Source organism: Rattus norvegicus, chromosome 12 (assembly GCF_036323735.1).
Source record: "Rattus norvegicus strain BN/NHsdMcwi chromosome 12, GRCr8, whole genome shotgun sequence".
NCBI classification, from domain to species: Eukaryota; Metazoa; Chordata; class Mammalia; order Rodentia; family Muridae; genus Rattus; species Rattus norvegicus.
In genome coordinates this window covers 20310541-20328367 of record NC_086030.1, presented here as the reverse complement: position 1 = coordinate 20328367, position 17827 = coordinate 20310541, and the positions used below count along the sequence as shown (strand labels likewise).

The 17827-nt window shown below is 50.1% G+C and overlaps 1 protein-coding gene across 3 annotated transcripts in view; it reads right to left on the bottom strand.

Annotated features, from left to right (window-relative positions):
* Nucleotides 1-17827, bottom strand: part of C12h7orf50 (similar to human chromosome 7 open reading frame 50) — a 103923-nt gene that overhangs the window by 74523 nt on the left and 11573 nt on the right. The gene's annotated exons all lie outside the window — the stretch shown is intronic.

Genomic DNA, 17827 nt, shown 5'->3' with positions numbered 1-17827 from the left:
CACTCCTCCATAAGCAGATGTAAAATTCTGCCCCAGCTGTCTCTGCTCATCAGTGTGCAGTGTATGCAGGGCTGGGGACACGGGCTGGGAGTTGCACTCGCCTGTGCTGTGTGTGCATGTGTGGAGGCCAGAAGTTAATGCGGGATGTCTTGCCCTATCACACTTGGTGATAAAAATCCTATTTTTTTGAGGCAGACTCTCTCACTGAGCAATGATTCCAGGTATTTGCCTATATGCACACACATACATACAACATACACACAGACAGACACACAGACATACACACTCATGCACACACACACATACATACAACATACACACACAGACACAGACACACACACATACATACACACACTCATGCACACATACACATGCACATACACACAACATACAGAGACACAGACACACATATACACACACACACTCATGCACATACACACAACATACACACAGAGACAGAGACACAGACACACACTCATGCACACATACACACGCACATGCACACAACATACAGAGACACAGACACACAGACACACATATACACACACACACTCATGCACACACACAACATACACACAGAGACACAGACACACACACTCATGCACACATACACACACATACACACAACATACACAGAGACACAGACACACTCATGCACACACACACACTCATGCACACATACACACGCACATACACACAACATATACACAGAGACACAGACACACACACACAAGCCAGCGTTGAAGTTACAGGCACACACTACCATGCCTGGGTTGTAACTGGGTGATGGAGATTCAAATTCAGATTCTGTCTGGCCTCACTAATACTTTTTCTTAACACGTTTTTCGTGTGTGTGTGTGTGTGTGTGTGTGTGTGTGTGTGTGTGTGTGTAGGTCAAAGAATAACTTTTCAGAGTTGGCTCTCTCCTTCTACCAACTAGGTTCTTGGGATTGAGCTCAGGCTGTCGGCTTGGTGGCAAGACCCTGTACCCACTGAGCCATCTTGCTTCTAATGTGAGAATGGTCTACTATGGTCAGAATTGGCTCTGGCTAGCAATGGCTTCCCATGTAGTCAAACTTGAAAATGCCCAGTGCTGGGCTGGAAAGTTCAGGATACGTTCTACTCTTACAGAGGACCCTGGTCCCAGCACCCACATGGCAGTTCACAACCACCCATAACTCCAGTTCTAGGGGATCTTCTAGCCTCCGTGGATATCAGATACACGTGGTGCACAATACCACTTTTTGGTTCACAAACACGCATGCAGGCAAAACACTCACACACATAAAATAAATGTAAAACTAGAAGTGTTTAGTTTTAGGCTGGGACACGCTCAGTGGGTACAGTGCTGTCTAGGACCTAAAGACTCTGAGTTCTGTCCCCAGCACAGCACAGATTGGGCACTGTGGGATGTGCATGTAATCCCAGCACACTTGGAAGGTGGAGGCAGGAGGATTACAAGTTTGAGGCAAGCCTGGGGTACACGGTGAGAGTCTGTCAAAAAGCAAGCAAGCAAACAACAACAACAAACACACACACACACACACACACACACACACACACACACACAAAAAACCCAAAGACAAACAAACAAAGACCCCACATGGTCCAGCAGGTTCATTGCAAATTATAATTGTTACAGAGCCACATATACTTTTGAACGTGTAACTCTGAGGAAGTGTTCGGGATAAAATCATCTAGAGATTATAGCTGAAATGTCTAAGGGCTCCTTACCCGATCACAGAAGAAAAGCCGACTTGCCCTTGCCCCTTTAAGTCAGTCTCAGAGAGGACGGCACAGATCTCTACAAAATGCAGTGCTCACGAACGCTGCTACATTCTGCACTGAATTGAGCTGGGAGGTAAACATGAGTTCTGTGCATAGTTATTACAAACGGGTAGCAGAATTTTAAAGTCAGGATTTTTCTTTTAAAAAACAAAACTCTCGGCTGGGGATTTAGCTCAGTGGTAGAGCGCTTACCTAGGAAGCGCAAGGCTCTGGGTTCGGTCCCCAGCTCCGGGGGAAAAAAAAAAACAAAACTCTCAAGCTGGAGAGATGGTTCAGTAGGAAAGGTACTTGTCTGTAAGCCCGACCACCTGAGTTCAATTCCCTGAATCCACATGGTGGAAGGAGGGTGCCACCTTCTAGAAGTTGTTCCTCTGGCCTCCATAGGAGCACTGCAGCATGCATGTGTGTGTGCCCTCGCGCACACACACGCACACACGCGCGCGCGCACACACACACACACACACACACACACACACACACAAATGGTAAGCATTAAAACCTCACTGATATATATGCCTTCAGCCTATTGGAAGGGTGGGGAACGGACTCCAAGCAAACCCCAGGAGATGTGTCTTCTTCAGTACCGGGGATGAATGCTGATGCTGGATCCAACTGAGCACACTGGGCTCCACTTGCTCAGAGTCTAGGACCAAAGGAGGGCAGCCACAGCAGCCTGGCCCCTCAGAGACCTGGCAGGTTCAGGGTGGGAGTGCTGGAACATGTAGTTCTCATCAAGAACAGCTCTGAGAGGACGGGGTCACATCCAGGACAGAGGAGATGGCCTAAGGGCCTCCCGTGGGCCAAACTGGGATGATTTGAGCATCAGGATAATTAAGAGGAATCAACAGTTACAGTTATAGACTATTAAAGAGCAGCCATGACTCCGTTCTAGTAATAACTGGATAAATATAACTCACAGAATAAATACAATGTAATTAGAGGCTGAGAATGAGCTGGAGCACAGGCACTGGGAGGAGGAGGAGGCAGGGTTCCAGCCTACGAGAAGAGCCGGCTGGCAGAAGAGGGGATCTGGAGTAAGACCAGCCCCTCAGGAGCCTTCCCCTAGGGCTTACTCATGTGACCACAAGCCCCCAGTTATGAACCCTGGGCCCTCAGTGAGGGGGTGAGACAGCTGCAAAGCCCAGCTTATTAGAGCAGGGAGCTCCCACAGGGCACATGGCACAGCCCCTCCCTCCCACGTGGCTACACTGGCATCACTGAGGAGAGGGAGTCGACACTCAGAGGAGCAGGGACACACACACCTGATCTAATCGTGAGCAAACGTCAGGAAACAAACCCCAAGTGGTGACAGGGAGCCAGCACACACTCCAAATCTCTATGATACAAGAGACGAGGACTGAGTGACAGTTCAAGGTCAAGTGAAAGGGGTGGAGAATGCAATATAAGATCCCTAGCCAGAAAGGGGTTGGGTGGGCACAGAGATCCCGGTGGGATAAACTACAATGAGGGAAAGATGTACCAGGCGAGGGGCTACACATCTGTAATTGCAGCACATGGGAGGGGGAGAGGAAGGTCAGGCATCCACGTGAAGCCTGGGCCATGTGAGACCCTGTCTCAAGTGAAAAAGGAACCAGAACTCTGCAAAGGCTTATTGGGGAAGATCTAAGGTTGTGTGCCAACGCCCGATTTCCTGAGCCTGCCTACCGGAGCGTGTACCGGGCTACTTCCCACTCCCTCAGCACCCACTGAGATGTCCAAAGGTAAAGAGGTTCTGCAGCTGGGAAGACGGCGCAGCCTAAGCACGAGGCCCTGCATTCATGTGAAAAGCCGAGCATTATTCACCTACCTGACCCAGGGCTGTAGGGGAAGGGGCAGTAGGGTGGGAACTGGACAGAACAAGGAGAGGTGACACCTTGGTCAGCTCTCAGCTGGACTCCCCTTTACGGATTCGTCCTTCTCTGAAGGGCCATGCCACCCTCTGCCTGGCTCTGCTGTCCCTTCCCCTCAGAGGGGAGACACCCACACTGCTCCTACTTGCCATTAGCAGCTGCAAAGTGTGTTCTGAACAAGGGCAGGCTTAAGCCATCTGGAATCCTCCCAGCCGTCCTCCAGCATTTACTGGGAAGCTCCTAATTAAAGTTTTCTCTTCTCACTTGCTGCCTGGTAATTCCAGCTTTATTTTCTCTTTCACAGTGGGAAACTAATTATCCGGGGTGCCTTTCCACAGGCTTTTCAATTAAAAATGGGGAGGGGCTTCAGTAGAATTAAATGGAAGGCGGGTGGGCAGTCATCCTCGGCCTTCACTCAGAGAAAGCCAGTTCTCTGTCCTGGAGGACAGGCTCTACACCAGAGCACAGTGGCTCAGCCAGCCCAGCAGCCCAGGGCCTGGGGCCGACAGTCCAGTCACCACTGTCTAACAACTGCAGCAGCAGCAAGGTACAGAAAGGAAACACCAGTCACATGACTTACTCAGCAAGTCTGCTGCTTACGTGGGGACAAAGGCCATGGGGGCTTGGTGTGTGTGTGGAAGATGCATCGATCAACCAATAAGAGCAGCAGCGCTCCATACCCCTGGGAATGGCCAAAAACAAGAGGAAGTGGAACACGTCACCCTGGGGTGCTGCTACTTGTGGGAAGCCTAGCTCTCTTCTCAGACCAGAGAAAGGCAGACGTTAGTACTCTCTGGCTTCATCCTTCTGCACTGACAAGACCAGAAGTGGTAATGCATGGGAGGACTACAAGTTTGAGGTCAATCTGAGCTACATTGTAAGACCTACCTCAAAACAAGCAAAACAAGACAAACCCCCAGGACTTGAGTGGAACTAGGGAGACAGCTCTGTAGATAAAGTGCTTGCTTTGCAAGTCCAAGAGCCTGAGTTCGAGCCCAGAACCCACTTAAAACACCAGGCATGGGGGCCTACATTTGTAACCCTAGCACTGGAAAAGCAGAGACAAAAACTACACAGACAGGAGGCAGGGCTCATCCGGAAACTCCATCCTACCCATGTTCCCCCCACTCTGGGAAGACATCTATTTCTAAGGCGTCTCGCTCACAGGCACAGACCAAAGGGCTAGAGGCCTGGAGTGGGTTGGCATGTCCTCTGGGAATGAGTCCTGGGCAGAAGTTCAGGGCTGCTGAGCAGTGGGGGGTGGAGTGGGGTGGGGGCGGCCAAAGGGTCTTCAGAGCTGGAGAGACATCTCCCAACCCTAGCTGAGCTGCTGACCAGCAAGGCAAGTTGCTTGGCATAGCAGAAGCCTAGAATCTCATCACAGGCTACTTCTTCCAGCTTCTAGGGTTATCAAGATGCACGCATGTGCACACACGCACACACAGAGGCACACACACACAGAGGCACGCACGCACGGTAGGGGTTCCAGGGATGAGGAGCTCGTACACACATTGAGCTCAGTTCTCACACGTCTAAGCCGGTGGTATCAGGAAGACGTCATCTGGGCTAATCTGCCTGCTGCCATTGTGCAGTGGGTGGGGACCCATTTGAAAGTCACAGGAACATGGAACAAAAAAAGGCACCCAAACCTGCCTGTGTCCTACCCTGGGGTGGGATCAATCTGAAACTTATCACAAGAAATCAGCTGTGGCTCCTGGAGCAGTCCCAGCTGTATGCCCGGGGAGCTGGCTCCACTGAGAACTAACATGTCTCAAGGGAAAAGGCACAATAAAATGGTAGCTAAGCCCAGGTCCTCCTCCCCTGTAGCCTGGGCCTCCCTTCTGACTTTCCACATGCGATCTGCCTTCCCCATGCGGCCTCAGCATCTTGATAACATGGTGGTGACGTGTTAGGACAATCCCAGCCCAGAGCCTGTATGTAGCCACTTCAGGGAGCACGCACTCAAAGCCTGCACTGGCTACTTGTCTTCCAGGCTCCGGCAGCTCCTCCCAGCATGAACAAGAACAGAAGTTATGATTGTGGTCCCTAGGGGTCTGTCAGGCTAACCGAGGGAAGTGACAGCAAAGGAGGGCCATGGATGTGTACGGACAGGGTGTTCAGGCTTTAGAAACCCAGTGTTCCTCACTAACTGGGATAGCACCCTTCAGACACGGAGAGAGGAACAGAGGCTGCCTCCCTCTCATGCCCAAGCAGTGGCTAAAACTAGCTAAATCCACAATCACCAGTCTGAGACTCGGTGTCGTGGAAATGCTCTTCCAAGAGGAAGTACCTTGGTTCAAACATTGCAGCCTCTAACAAGGCAAGACACCCCCACCAGTGCAAAGGGCAGCGCAGCGCGCACGCGCGCGCACACACACACACACACACACACACACACACACACACACACACACAAACTCCTTAAAGGCACAGAACCCAGGTGGGCTGGAACTCCAGGTTGATTTCCTAAAGCAAGCTGGACACAGTGGAGGTGGGGTGTGTCAGTAGAGCCCAGACACCCTCTGCCAATGTGTATGCATGCACACACATGCAGTGCACAAACACAGGCAGACACACATGGGTACACAGAGACATCTGTTTGGCATGCACACAGAGGCACAAACCTATACACACGCACTCAGGCACACACAGAGAAACATACATACAGACATGCATGATGGAGTGTTATTCTCACACACAAGATGGTTAAAGAGCCTAGCCAACCTCAGTGTTGTCAAGGCAACGGCACATTCTGCACTCTGCTGCTGTAGCAACGTGAACTCACACAACCCCGGTTTTGGGAACAGTATAGGGAGTGTGAGATCCTCCCACAACAGCTCCTGCCAGCCCTAGCCTGACAGTCACACCCTTCGAGATTCCTCCTCCCCATCCCAACCTCCACATGGGCTGGTCACCTGGAGTTTCCAACAGAAGGTAACCAGAGGGACAGAGCCTCCTTTCTAGGGCTGGTTTCTGGTTAGTCCCTTAACCCTTTCTGCTCTCATTTTGCACTTCCTTTTAGAAAGGCTAAAGGTGCCAAGGAGGAGGCAATCCAGCCAAGACCAGCAGGACCTATGGCCTTAGCCTAATGCCCTTGAGGATCAGGACCCTTCTTTGATGGCCACTGAGTCAACGGGAAGCCAATACCCCAGAAGTCTGCAGTGGACTCAATATGCTGTAGTGTTAGCTTACTTCCTGGCTTAGCTAGCAGACATAAAGGGTGGCTGGAAAAACATCTCTGAGAGAAACCTGTATGCCCATGCAGCACAACATATACAATAAGGAGGTGAACACAGCCAATCGCCACCAGAATCTACTGCTTAAAGGAAGAGAATGGCCGATGACAATGAAAAACCTAGGGCTGCATACAACAGCAAGACTGAGATTTAAAAAGCAGAGCCAAGGGGCTGGGGATGTAGCTCAGTGGTAGAGCGCTTACCTAGGAAGCGCAAGGCCCTGGGTTCGGTCCCCAGCTCCGAAAAAAAAAGAACCAAAAAAAAAAAAAAAAAAAAAAAAAAGCAGAGCCAAGAAGGTTTAAAAAAACAAACAAAAAGCTTAATAGACTTCCACCCATGGAGGTTCGCATACAGGAGAGGTCTCATAGTGCTGCTTACACTCACTGCTGCAGACAATGTATGGATGGCCCTGGTCTACTGACAGCTCTGTCCCTGGCCGGGCTGGGATCACTAACAGAACCAGGCATGTATTCCTAGGTATTGTGAAGTGAGGGGCAGGGGATGTTGGTCTACCTGTGTCGTCTCTGCTCCAGCACTGACTGGCTGCTGTGTTCACATGGGTGCTGAGGCTCCCACTGTCCATCACGGTCCCTGCCCCCACAGTAGTTTTGCGGAAGAGGCAGCACTTTGAGGACAGAAATCGAGGAAGCTAGAGGAGAGGAGGAGGGAAAGGAGAGACCATGCTCTGCAGAGCCTTGAGGAGTGTGGGTCCGCATGCTTTTCCTCGGCTCCCCTGGTGTCACTCTGCTGCCACCGCTAAGGGGATACTGTCACTGCAGCAGCACAGAACAGAAGCCTCCTGCAAAGCTCCCGGCAGCTTAGCCCCCAACAAACATCTGGGCTTCCTGGCCCCCTCCTGGCTCCCCAATTTTTTTGTCTTAAAGTTCTATTTCCTTGTCTCTGTTTTTGAGGAAGAGTTAGTGTCGAGTTTTTGAGACATGGGCTCTATTGTGGTTGTTCCTTTCTCTTTTTTCTTCTGAAGCCCATTCTAACTTCAAACTCGCTAAGTACCCAAGGATGACCATGAACTTCTGATCCTCCTGCCTCTACCTCCTCAGTGCTGGGATAAGAGGCACCCACACCCAAGCTAGTTTATGCAGTGCTGGGGAAGGTCCTCAGGGCTTCATGCATGCGAGGCGAGGGCACTCGGTCCCGGCCCTGGTTCTACTAAATAAAACAATAAAGAAGTTCCTCATCTAACACAGCTGTTAGTTCAGTGGCCACGGCTGTTTGTCTTGAGGAAGGACAAAAAACACTACATATTAGATTCCTGACAAAATATGCACATAAAGGAAAACTCAGTTGATATGCATGAAATACTGCCAGCCTTTGTCCTGCATTTCAGATCTAGCTCCCTTTCAGACATGCTGGCGACGAGCACTGGAGGGAGCCCAGACTGAAGTAGCCGCATAAGGACCCAAGGGGCAGCGGGGACGCACAGTACCTCATGCGGCCAATACAAGACCTCAGTAGGCAGAGGCCTGGCACAGCAAGACGAAGCAAGACACAGCAGGACACAGCTGGCCTTGGGCCAGGAGGGATGCACACACCCCACGTGGCACCCACTTATGTAGCTACCCACCTAGCTGACTTGGGCCCTCCTCTCCAAGAGGTGGATGAGATATCTTTCCATAGAAAAGGACTCAGAGGGCAGGGGATATGGCTCAGTTGGGCCAAGTATTTGCAGTGCAGGCAGAAGGACCTGAGTTCAATCCCTAGCACCCATATTTAAAAAAAGTAAGACTGGACATGATCGTGCACACTTGTAATCATAGCACTGGGAAGGTGGAAACAGGGAAATCCACCAAGAGACCCTGTCTGAAAAATATAAGCTAGAGCGCTGGAGAGATGGCTCAGAGGTTAGGACCCTTAATTATTGGCTCTGAGTTCAATTCCCAGCAACCACATAGTGGCTCACGACCATCTGTAATGGGATCCGATGCCCTCTTCTGGTGTGTCTGAAGACAGTTACAGTGTACTCACATACATAAAATTAAATTAAATTTAAAAAAAACTAAAAAAAAAAAAGTAGATAGCACCTGAGGAGTAACACCTCACCGCACAGACACACATATGCACAGACACCCATGTTCCAACAGTACAGTTGGCATGAAATCATGTGCACTGATTACTTGGGATGGCAAAACCCAAGCCTAACTTCTGGTATAGAAGGACAGGAAGGGCCACACCAGACAACAAGGAGCTTTGCTTCCTGGTGGATTTCTGTCAGGTACGATAAAAGAAAAGCTGCAACTAGTAAAGACACACACACACACACACACACACACACACACACACACACACGCACACACACATACACACACACGCACACACATACACACACACACGCACACACACATACACACATGCATGCACACACACATGCACGTATGCACACACGCACACACACATACACACCAGCACTTTCACAATACAAACACATATACCCCCCCACACACATGCACAGGTGTGCACATACACACAACACGTGAACACAAGCACAAACATACACACAAGACACAGACCCTACACACACACACACACACACACACACACACACACACACACACATATAAACACACAAACAGGCATAATCCAGCCCATGGACCACAGCTCTCAGCTCTCAGTGCCATGCCACTCCCCAACAAAATATATTTTGGAGCCTCCCAAATGGGCTGCTGGTAAGGTGCTTGCCACACAAGCCTAACACCCTGAGTTTGATCTCTAGGACCCATGTGAAGTTGAAGGATACAACTGATTCAACAAAGTTGTCCTCCAGTCATGTGTGCTATGGCATGCTATGACATGTACACATGCATGGGAGTGCACATACATGTATACACATGAACAATACTAAATTTTAAAAACTGAAGAGCTGGTCTGGGAGCATTCGAACCAAGACGGCTGCCTTCAAAGACCATCCTTCGGTCGCACTTCTGGTTCCAAGCTCACAGTGTGGACAGGTGCAGACTGAACTTTAGAGCTGGTCAAGCTTGACTTCCTCAGACTCTTTCACTTAGGACCTAATTTAATTTAATTTAATAATAGCAAATGCATACTTACTGTTCAGCACAGGAGTGGGGGCAGGGCAGAGGAGCCTGCCTCTCCTGGTCAGGAGTGCCGTGGTTCAGCATTTTAACCTCGATCCCTCTCCACCTTATTGTTTTCAGATAGGGTTCCTCCCTAGACCTGGAGCTCACCAATCAGCATAACTAGCCAGCGAGCTCCAGGAATTCTCCTGTCAAGACCCCCAACCCTAGGGTTCCAGGCATATACCTACCATACCTGGCTTTTTATGTGGTGCCAGGAACCAAATCCAAGTCCTTGTGTTTACACAGCTAGTACCGTCCAGAACGAGCCATCTCCCGACCTGAAGCCCCTTTCCTAGTATCCTGATTGCCTTGAGGGAAGGGATGTCAGTCACAGAGCCAGCTGGAATGCCCACATTACAGCCGTTTTCTGCTGAAGAGCCACCATCAGCACCATTCGTTGCAAGCAGCCTGGGTGAGCTTTCAGTGAGCTCTCAATGCCCTGGCAGCCTTTCCTACCCAGGCAGAATCAAGAGCCTGCCAGGTAGCTCAGTGAAAGCCTGGGACTGGTGTGGAAACAGGCTCCTATCTGCATAAAAGTTGGTGCTGACTGCCCTTCTCTGACTATAAAAAGCAGGCTTTTCTTCATCTTCAGGAGAATGGGGTCGGGTGGTGACACAAAGAAAGGACAATGGCAGTGATGTCAAGAGGCTAAAGCATTCTGGAGAGTGGTCATTCAGAGACCAAGGGAGCAGAAGTGAAGACCGTGAAGGTTAGACAGAGCTGAGCATGAGACACCTCAGGCCCTGGTGGCTGAAAGAGTCCCAGAGAGCTGCCAAGCCTTAAGTCCCAATATCTAAGACCCAAGGGCTTTGTATCCTCTGTCACTGCAGGGCTAACGGTCCTGACACCAAAGCCACTATCAGAGTTGTAACCACAGACAGTACCACCCATGATACTGGCTGCTGCCACCACCACCCAACCTTCCAGGGGAGCAGCCAGAAGCACAAGGAGGAACAGCCATTCCGGTACCTGAGCAGAATGGTTAAAGTTAACTCAAAACCCCCACGCAAAAAGGAATCTCTGGCTTCTAGGAATTTTGGAACAAGCCTCCATATCTGCCCACCCAGCTCCTGGTCTTGGACATCTGATGGGCACTGCCCACACTGAAGGACCCACCATTCCCACTCTGCCCACTTCCCAACAGCACATGCTGTGTATTCTGCATTCCATGCACACCACCTCACAGGACTTGCCTGACCTAAGTTGGGCCCCTGATGACTTTACTTCTGAGATGGGGCATGGGAATAGAGGCTCATTCTAAATATAGAGGATGGGTGGGTGCCCATGGGCCAACGCAGCACCCCTGGGAGGGGGTGGCACAGCTGTAAGGTAGAAGGAGCAGGTTGTGGTACACCTGTGAAGTAAGGCTGTCAGTCACACACCGTGAGAACAGACGAAGTGAGGACGCCAGCCTCAGGAGCCTCAGAAGCCTCAGGAACCTCAGGAGCCTCAGGAACCTCAGGAGCCTCAGGAACCTCAGGAACCTCAGGAACCTCAGGAGCCTCAGGAACCTCAGGAACCTGTCACTGCTCTCGAGATACCACCTCTTGCGCTCCCTCTTAAAGTCCAGCAGTCAGCAGGATGACCTGAACCTATAACAAGGCCACAGGGCCTGCCACAAGGGTGCCCGCTATCCTAAGCATGGGCTCTTGCCCAGGGCCCACGGAATGAGGATGAGACATTTAGGACAACTCTTGACTTTCACAGTCCTTGACAAGGGTGATAGTTACCACTGTTGGCTTGTTGGGACCCAGTATCGCCTAAGAGCTGAACCTCTGAGCATCTCTGAGGGAGCCTCTAAATGGGTGAGGTGGGAGCTTTACACTAATTATAAATGGCTCCATCCCATGGGCTGGGGTCTTCGATAGGATAAGAAGTAGAAAGTTATGACAGGCATTTAATCCCAGCACTAGGGAGGCAGAGGCAGGCAGATCTCTGTGAGTTCGAGGTCAGCCTGGTCTACAGAGCAAATTCCAGGAACAGCCAGGGCTACACAAAGAAATCCTGTCTCAAAAAATAAAAACAACGGGGCTGGGGATTTAGCTCAGTGGCAGAGCGCTTACCTAGGAAGCGCAAGGCCCTGGGTTCGGTCCCCAGCTCCGAAAAAAAAAAAAAAAAAAAAAAAAAAAAAAAAAAAGAACCAAAAAATAAAAAATAAAAAAATAAAAACAACCAGAGAAAATAGAAAAAGCATCCACCTCTTGGCTTCCTGATAATGCAATGTGAGCAGCTGCCTCTCACGCTCTTGCCTCTCAGGCTCCTGCCTCTACCGTCCCTGCCATTAGCGAAACAACCCCTTCTTCCCTTACATTGCCTTTGTTGGGTATTTCATCACAGCAAGGAAACAAGTTACTAGCACAACACTGTCGCCAGGGAACAGCTAGAGAAAGCTCACCCACCATGGAGAGGCCGGTGGCTTCAAGTGGCTTACAGAGGTCCTGATGCCCACTCACACCCAGAGAAGCACCTATCACACTCAGGCGGCAACTGGGCATGAAAAGCAGCCCTCATCAAGTTGCCAAGAGCTCCTGGCAGGGCACCCATGGAGCTTGCTGTCAGCCATTCCTGGAGCTAAGCAAGCAATCCCAGACGCAATCGGTCCGTGCTCTGAACAGCGGGAGATGCGCACTCAGTTCCTGGGAAAATGTCTTCAAAGCCACAACTGTTTTCCCAGCTGTGACGCTCCACCCTGGGAAATCTTTCCATGCCGTTACAAGAATAATTCTGAAATGACTGTACAAACATGCAAGCCTGCGCCCCTCGTCCTGGTATTTGAGTCTCCAAACAGGGGAGCTTCCTGGAGCACCCTGTGTGCAGAAGGACGATGCCCAGCGCCACCTATGAGTGGCAGGGCTTCCCCCACAGACCTGGGCTCAGCTCCCCTGGCTTCCGCCCTGACCTGGGAAGCCTTGTCAGGGAAGCCTCGAAGCCACGGAGAAGGTGAACCCAGCAGGACTGCTCCGGGACACTTTCTATTCTATAGCATATGTAATCTATGTCAGATACGTGCTGACGCAAGAAGCCACCCAGCATGGAGCACAAGACCTGGGAGAGTGTGGACCGTCACAAATGGAGTCTGGGCACTTGCAAACGGAACTGTAGGGATAGGGTGTGGTGCCACAGGAAAGCAGAAACAAAACCCAGCAAGTGTACAACGGACCTTTAAGACCGGAACTCCACGGCACACCCACCCAGAGCCAAGAGGTATAACGGGCCCCTGAAATACAGGTTGGATTGGAAACCTGGGCCAGGCTGCCATCAAGCTGTGGTCCGCTTTCCCTGCATGAAAGCTGAAGCCACTGGCCCAGGCCACCGAGGCTGCCTCAGAAGCAGAATGTGATGCACTCGGGCATCTGCAAACAAGACACTTCAGGACAGGCTGCTGGCCCAGGAGTCTAGACATCACCTCAATCATTTGTTTTGGCAGTTAATCTTATCTTGACTATCAACTTGATGTCATGCAGAACCATCTAGAAGCCAAGCCTTTGGCTACAACTTTTTGAGAAGAATTTCTTGTCAAAAGCAGACATAACCTGAATCTGGGCAGCGCCATCCCATGACCCGGGGTCCTGGACTGAATAAAAAGGAAAACTCTAATTTAGCACCGCACTGATCTCTGCTTGCTGTGGATCTAATGTGACCAAACGTCACATGGTCCTGCAGCTGTCTCGCCCACCATGATGGATCAAATAAACCCTTCCTCCCTTAAGCTGCTCTTGTCAGGTGTCTTGTGAACAAGCTGAGAGAAGAAACTAATTCCCACACTCAAGTCTAGAAAACAACAGAGTTCAAGGGCTGGAGAGAGCTAGCTCAGCAGCCAAGAGGGCTGGCTGCAGAGGACACGGGTTCAAGTACCAGTGCCTACATGGCATTATACAATTCTCCATATATATATATATATATATATATATATATATATATATATATATATATATATATATATATTCCAGTTCTAAAAGTATGATCAGCTGTGCTCTGCTCACAGACAATGTCACTATGACAACCCTTAGTGTGAATGAAGCCTGAGGCCAGCCATGCCTGAAGAGAAAGCAACAAAGATAATAAAATATACAAACATTTTTCTTGCCAAACTTTTCCATGTTTTTGGTATTTTTACGATGGGCTCATTTTGTTTTGAAAAGGGGCAGGAAAGCTTTGTTTGGAAAAAGTTAAACATGCTGTTGCACGAGGACGGCGCTCAGCCGGTAGAGGACTAAGTAGCATCGCCAGGCCCCGGGTCCCGTGCCCAGCACTACAGAAACTGGCTGAGGAGAACCTGGACAGTCTACAGGATGAAGCTCCCGGAGACCCCTTACCAACCCGACAAAGAGACATTCAGCAGGGTCTCTAGGAAGAGATGGGCGAAGGGTCGGGAGTTCAAGGTCAGCCTTGGCTGTGTGAGACTGTCACAAAACAATCTGAAGAACAATCTTAGCAGATAAAGCACTTGCCATGCAGGCAGAAGGATCTGAGCCTGGAACCCGAACACCGTAAGAAGCTAGACGGCCAGCACACTTTGGTACTGCCAGTACGCCTACAGTGGGATGGGAAGTAAAGACAAGAGAGCCCCAGAAGCTTGGAGGGGGGCTTGAAGCGAGTAGGGGAATGGAGCCCTGTCAATCCTCTCAAGAGCTAATTGCAGCAAGCCCGACTGAGTGCTCACCCCAGGGCAGAACGGGTCTTTCCAAGTTGCTCACCAGCACTGCCCAGTGAAGGAGCAGCTCCGCTCCATGCCAAGGCCTCTGACATCATTCTCTTTCCACAGAATGATCTGTGGAATTCCCAAGGGAGAAAAGACACAACAATTTTATTTTTCATCTCTTTTTGTCTGGCTTCAGGATATGGAAAAAAACACTTCATTAGTCCTGGCTCCTAGAGATCCAAAACTTCTAGGAACCATCCTCATCACCCGGTCGGTCCTCTTTCCCCATTTTAAAGGCTGCCTAATTAGAACCATAACCTTACCTTAAACACTTTCCCTCTATTTGCTGAGATTCCACGAGACAAGAGCATCTCCTCAGCTGCCCTGAAGGCAGAGTGCAGCCTTTCCCCACAGCACCTCCTTCATTCAAAAGCTGAACCCAAAGCACATACTTTTCTCAGAGGGGGCAGGGGTCCAGCCCCAGAGCAGTAGTGACTGGGCCCAGGGGCCACAGAACACCCTAGGATAAGCCACGGGCAGGAAGTACGCCCCTCTCCTTCACATTCCTTGCTGGTCAAATTCCCCTGCCTGGAACTTCTAAGATAAACTTTCTTATTTTATTTTATGTGTGGTGGGGGAGGGGTGCCCATGTCATATGGAGGGCACATGTCACATACATGGGCACGAGACAATTCTGCTGAACCAGTTTTCTCCTTCTATGTTTTTGTGAGATCTGAGGTCAAATTGGGTTGCCAGGCTGGCAAGAGCCTCTACCTTCTGATCCCTCTTACCAACCCCATGTGCCCAGCTTTGTACATGGGCCCAGGAGGTTGGGAACAAATGGCAGCAAACATTGTACCAACTAAACCATCTCTCCAATCCAAGGGCATCCTTCTGACATCCTGCTAATCCATTCAGCGTGTGCAGGTGTGACCTCACTCCATTCAGTCTTGGTATCTGACACAGTCTTTCACAAATTCCTCAAACGTCAGCATTTTTGTCTTGAAACCACTGCATCTCTTGGGCCCTGCCCTGCTGGATAGGTTACCCCCTACTCCACCTTTCTCCTCTCCCTGCTGCTCACACTCCCCTCGCACAGGTCAAGTCCACATCTGCCCATCTGCACTCCACATCCTCACACTCTCTCCAGCCTGGTCTTATCTCTGCTCACTCTGCTTGCTTCTGATTCCAGAATCGTACTTAACTCCCAGATTTCTATTTGAGTCTTTACCAGCCTTTCCACATCTCCTCTCGTCTCCTGGCTAACAAGATGGTTCCCGTCCTGCCTACCGTGCAACGTGCTTTTCTGCTGTGGGAGTCTGTGAATTCCCCTGGCCTACACAGAACTCAGTTGGGCCCTTCCCATATAGTAGAGAGGGGATGGGTTTGGGTCCTGTACCAACACCTGCTAGTAGCCCTGGGATCCCAATTCCACTTTTAAGTCTTGAATCTCTGGGCCAGAAAGAAGCTAGAATTTTGTGATTCGCATTTGTTTTTTTTTTAATATTTTATTTATTTAGTATATATGAGTACATTGTAGCTGTCTTCAGATACACCAGAATCTGTTATAGATGGTTGTGAGCCACCATGTGGTTGCTGGGAATTGAACTCAGGACCTCTGGAAGAGCAGTCAGTGCTCTTAACTGCTGAACCATCTCTCCAGCCCGTCGTGTTTGTTTTTAAAGTAATAGTTTATTGAATGTCCCACAAGAGGGCAGTGGGCTGAGCACACCCCCATCTTGTAATGCGCACTCCAAAGACAAGACTGGCAGTGGATATCTGCCGTCCTGAAATTCACTCAGGAGACTGAGACAGGAGGGTCACAAATTCCAGGCCGATCTGGTCTAAAGAATAAAACCTTGTCTCAAAAACTGCGAGGAAGAGGGCCTGGGAAGATGTCTTAGCTGGTGAAGTACCTGTGATACAAGAATAGGTAGCTGAGTTTGGATCTCAAGCAATCGAGTTAAAAAAAAAAGTGTGGAGAGGTGAAGGAGGAGTGCTAGAGTTTGCTGACCAGCTAGTTTAGCCAATCAGCAAGCCCTGGGCTCAGTGAGAGATCCTGCCTCAAGAATAAGATGAAGTATGATTGAGGAAGACACCCAGACCACCCTCCATACTCCGCGTGCACATACATGAGACGCACACACAGACAGCAGACAGCTAACAGAGAAATAAAGCGGGGTGTGATGATGATGCACACGCCTTTGATCCCAGCACGCGAGAGGCAGAGCCAGGCGGATCTCTGTTGAGTTCAAGGCCAGCCTGATCTACACACCGAGTTACACCAAGCCAGCTACACAGTGAGATCCTGTCTCAGAAAACCTCCAACAACAAAATAATAATAATAATAATAATAATAATAATAATAATAATAACAATAAATAAAATAGAGACGAGAGTGGAGGGGAGGAGGGAGATGGAACTAGAGTCCCCTGTGCCTGGAAAGCAGGGACATAGATATATGTACACATTCAGTGCCCAGACTTGTGCATGGTTCACACTCTCCCACACACACTATAGTGAAGGGACCACAGCACTGACCATTCTAAAACTCCGCCACAGTGCACCCTAGGGAGACAGAAACACTCTTGGTTATTCCTGAGCACTGCTTCTGTACTTGGACATTTCTGTTTTTACATCGATCGTGTGCAAGTCAGGAAAAAACAACAAACATTTTCCAATTACGCTGGCTGAGCTATTCTCTATCAGGCACGAGGAAGCCCGGCACAGAAACATCACCCAGCTGACCAAGGCGGACACACTCGAGCAGCGGGTACATCAGGAACCCAGCTGGCCTAGGGACGGAGAGTGGGTCCTGGTTTTGTTTTTTGGGGTAGAGGAGAACTGTCAGGTTCCCATGGCAGTGAGACAGCCAGCCAGCCACCAGTTCCTCCACAGACCTGACCCCAGCCTGGTGCCTGAGCATGGGTAGAGGCCAGTGAGGTGCCTACTTGCTTGCTCTGGTGGAACTAGTGGGGCAGGAGGGTGGCCACCCCCAAAAAGCTCCAGGAGTAAGAGATAAATACGCTGCACAAGCTTACGAGACAAGGCGCAGCAAACATTAACACAGGACTGGGGATGTGGCCTGAAACAGAAAAGGGAGATGCTGCAGGCACAAATACATCTGATTTGCTTGTGGGTCAGGGGGAATCACACAGCCACTGGTGAGAATATACTCCTAAGAACTAAACGCGCTTGCGCTGGACCACCCAGTAACAA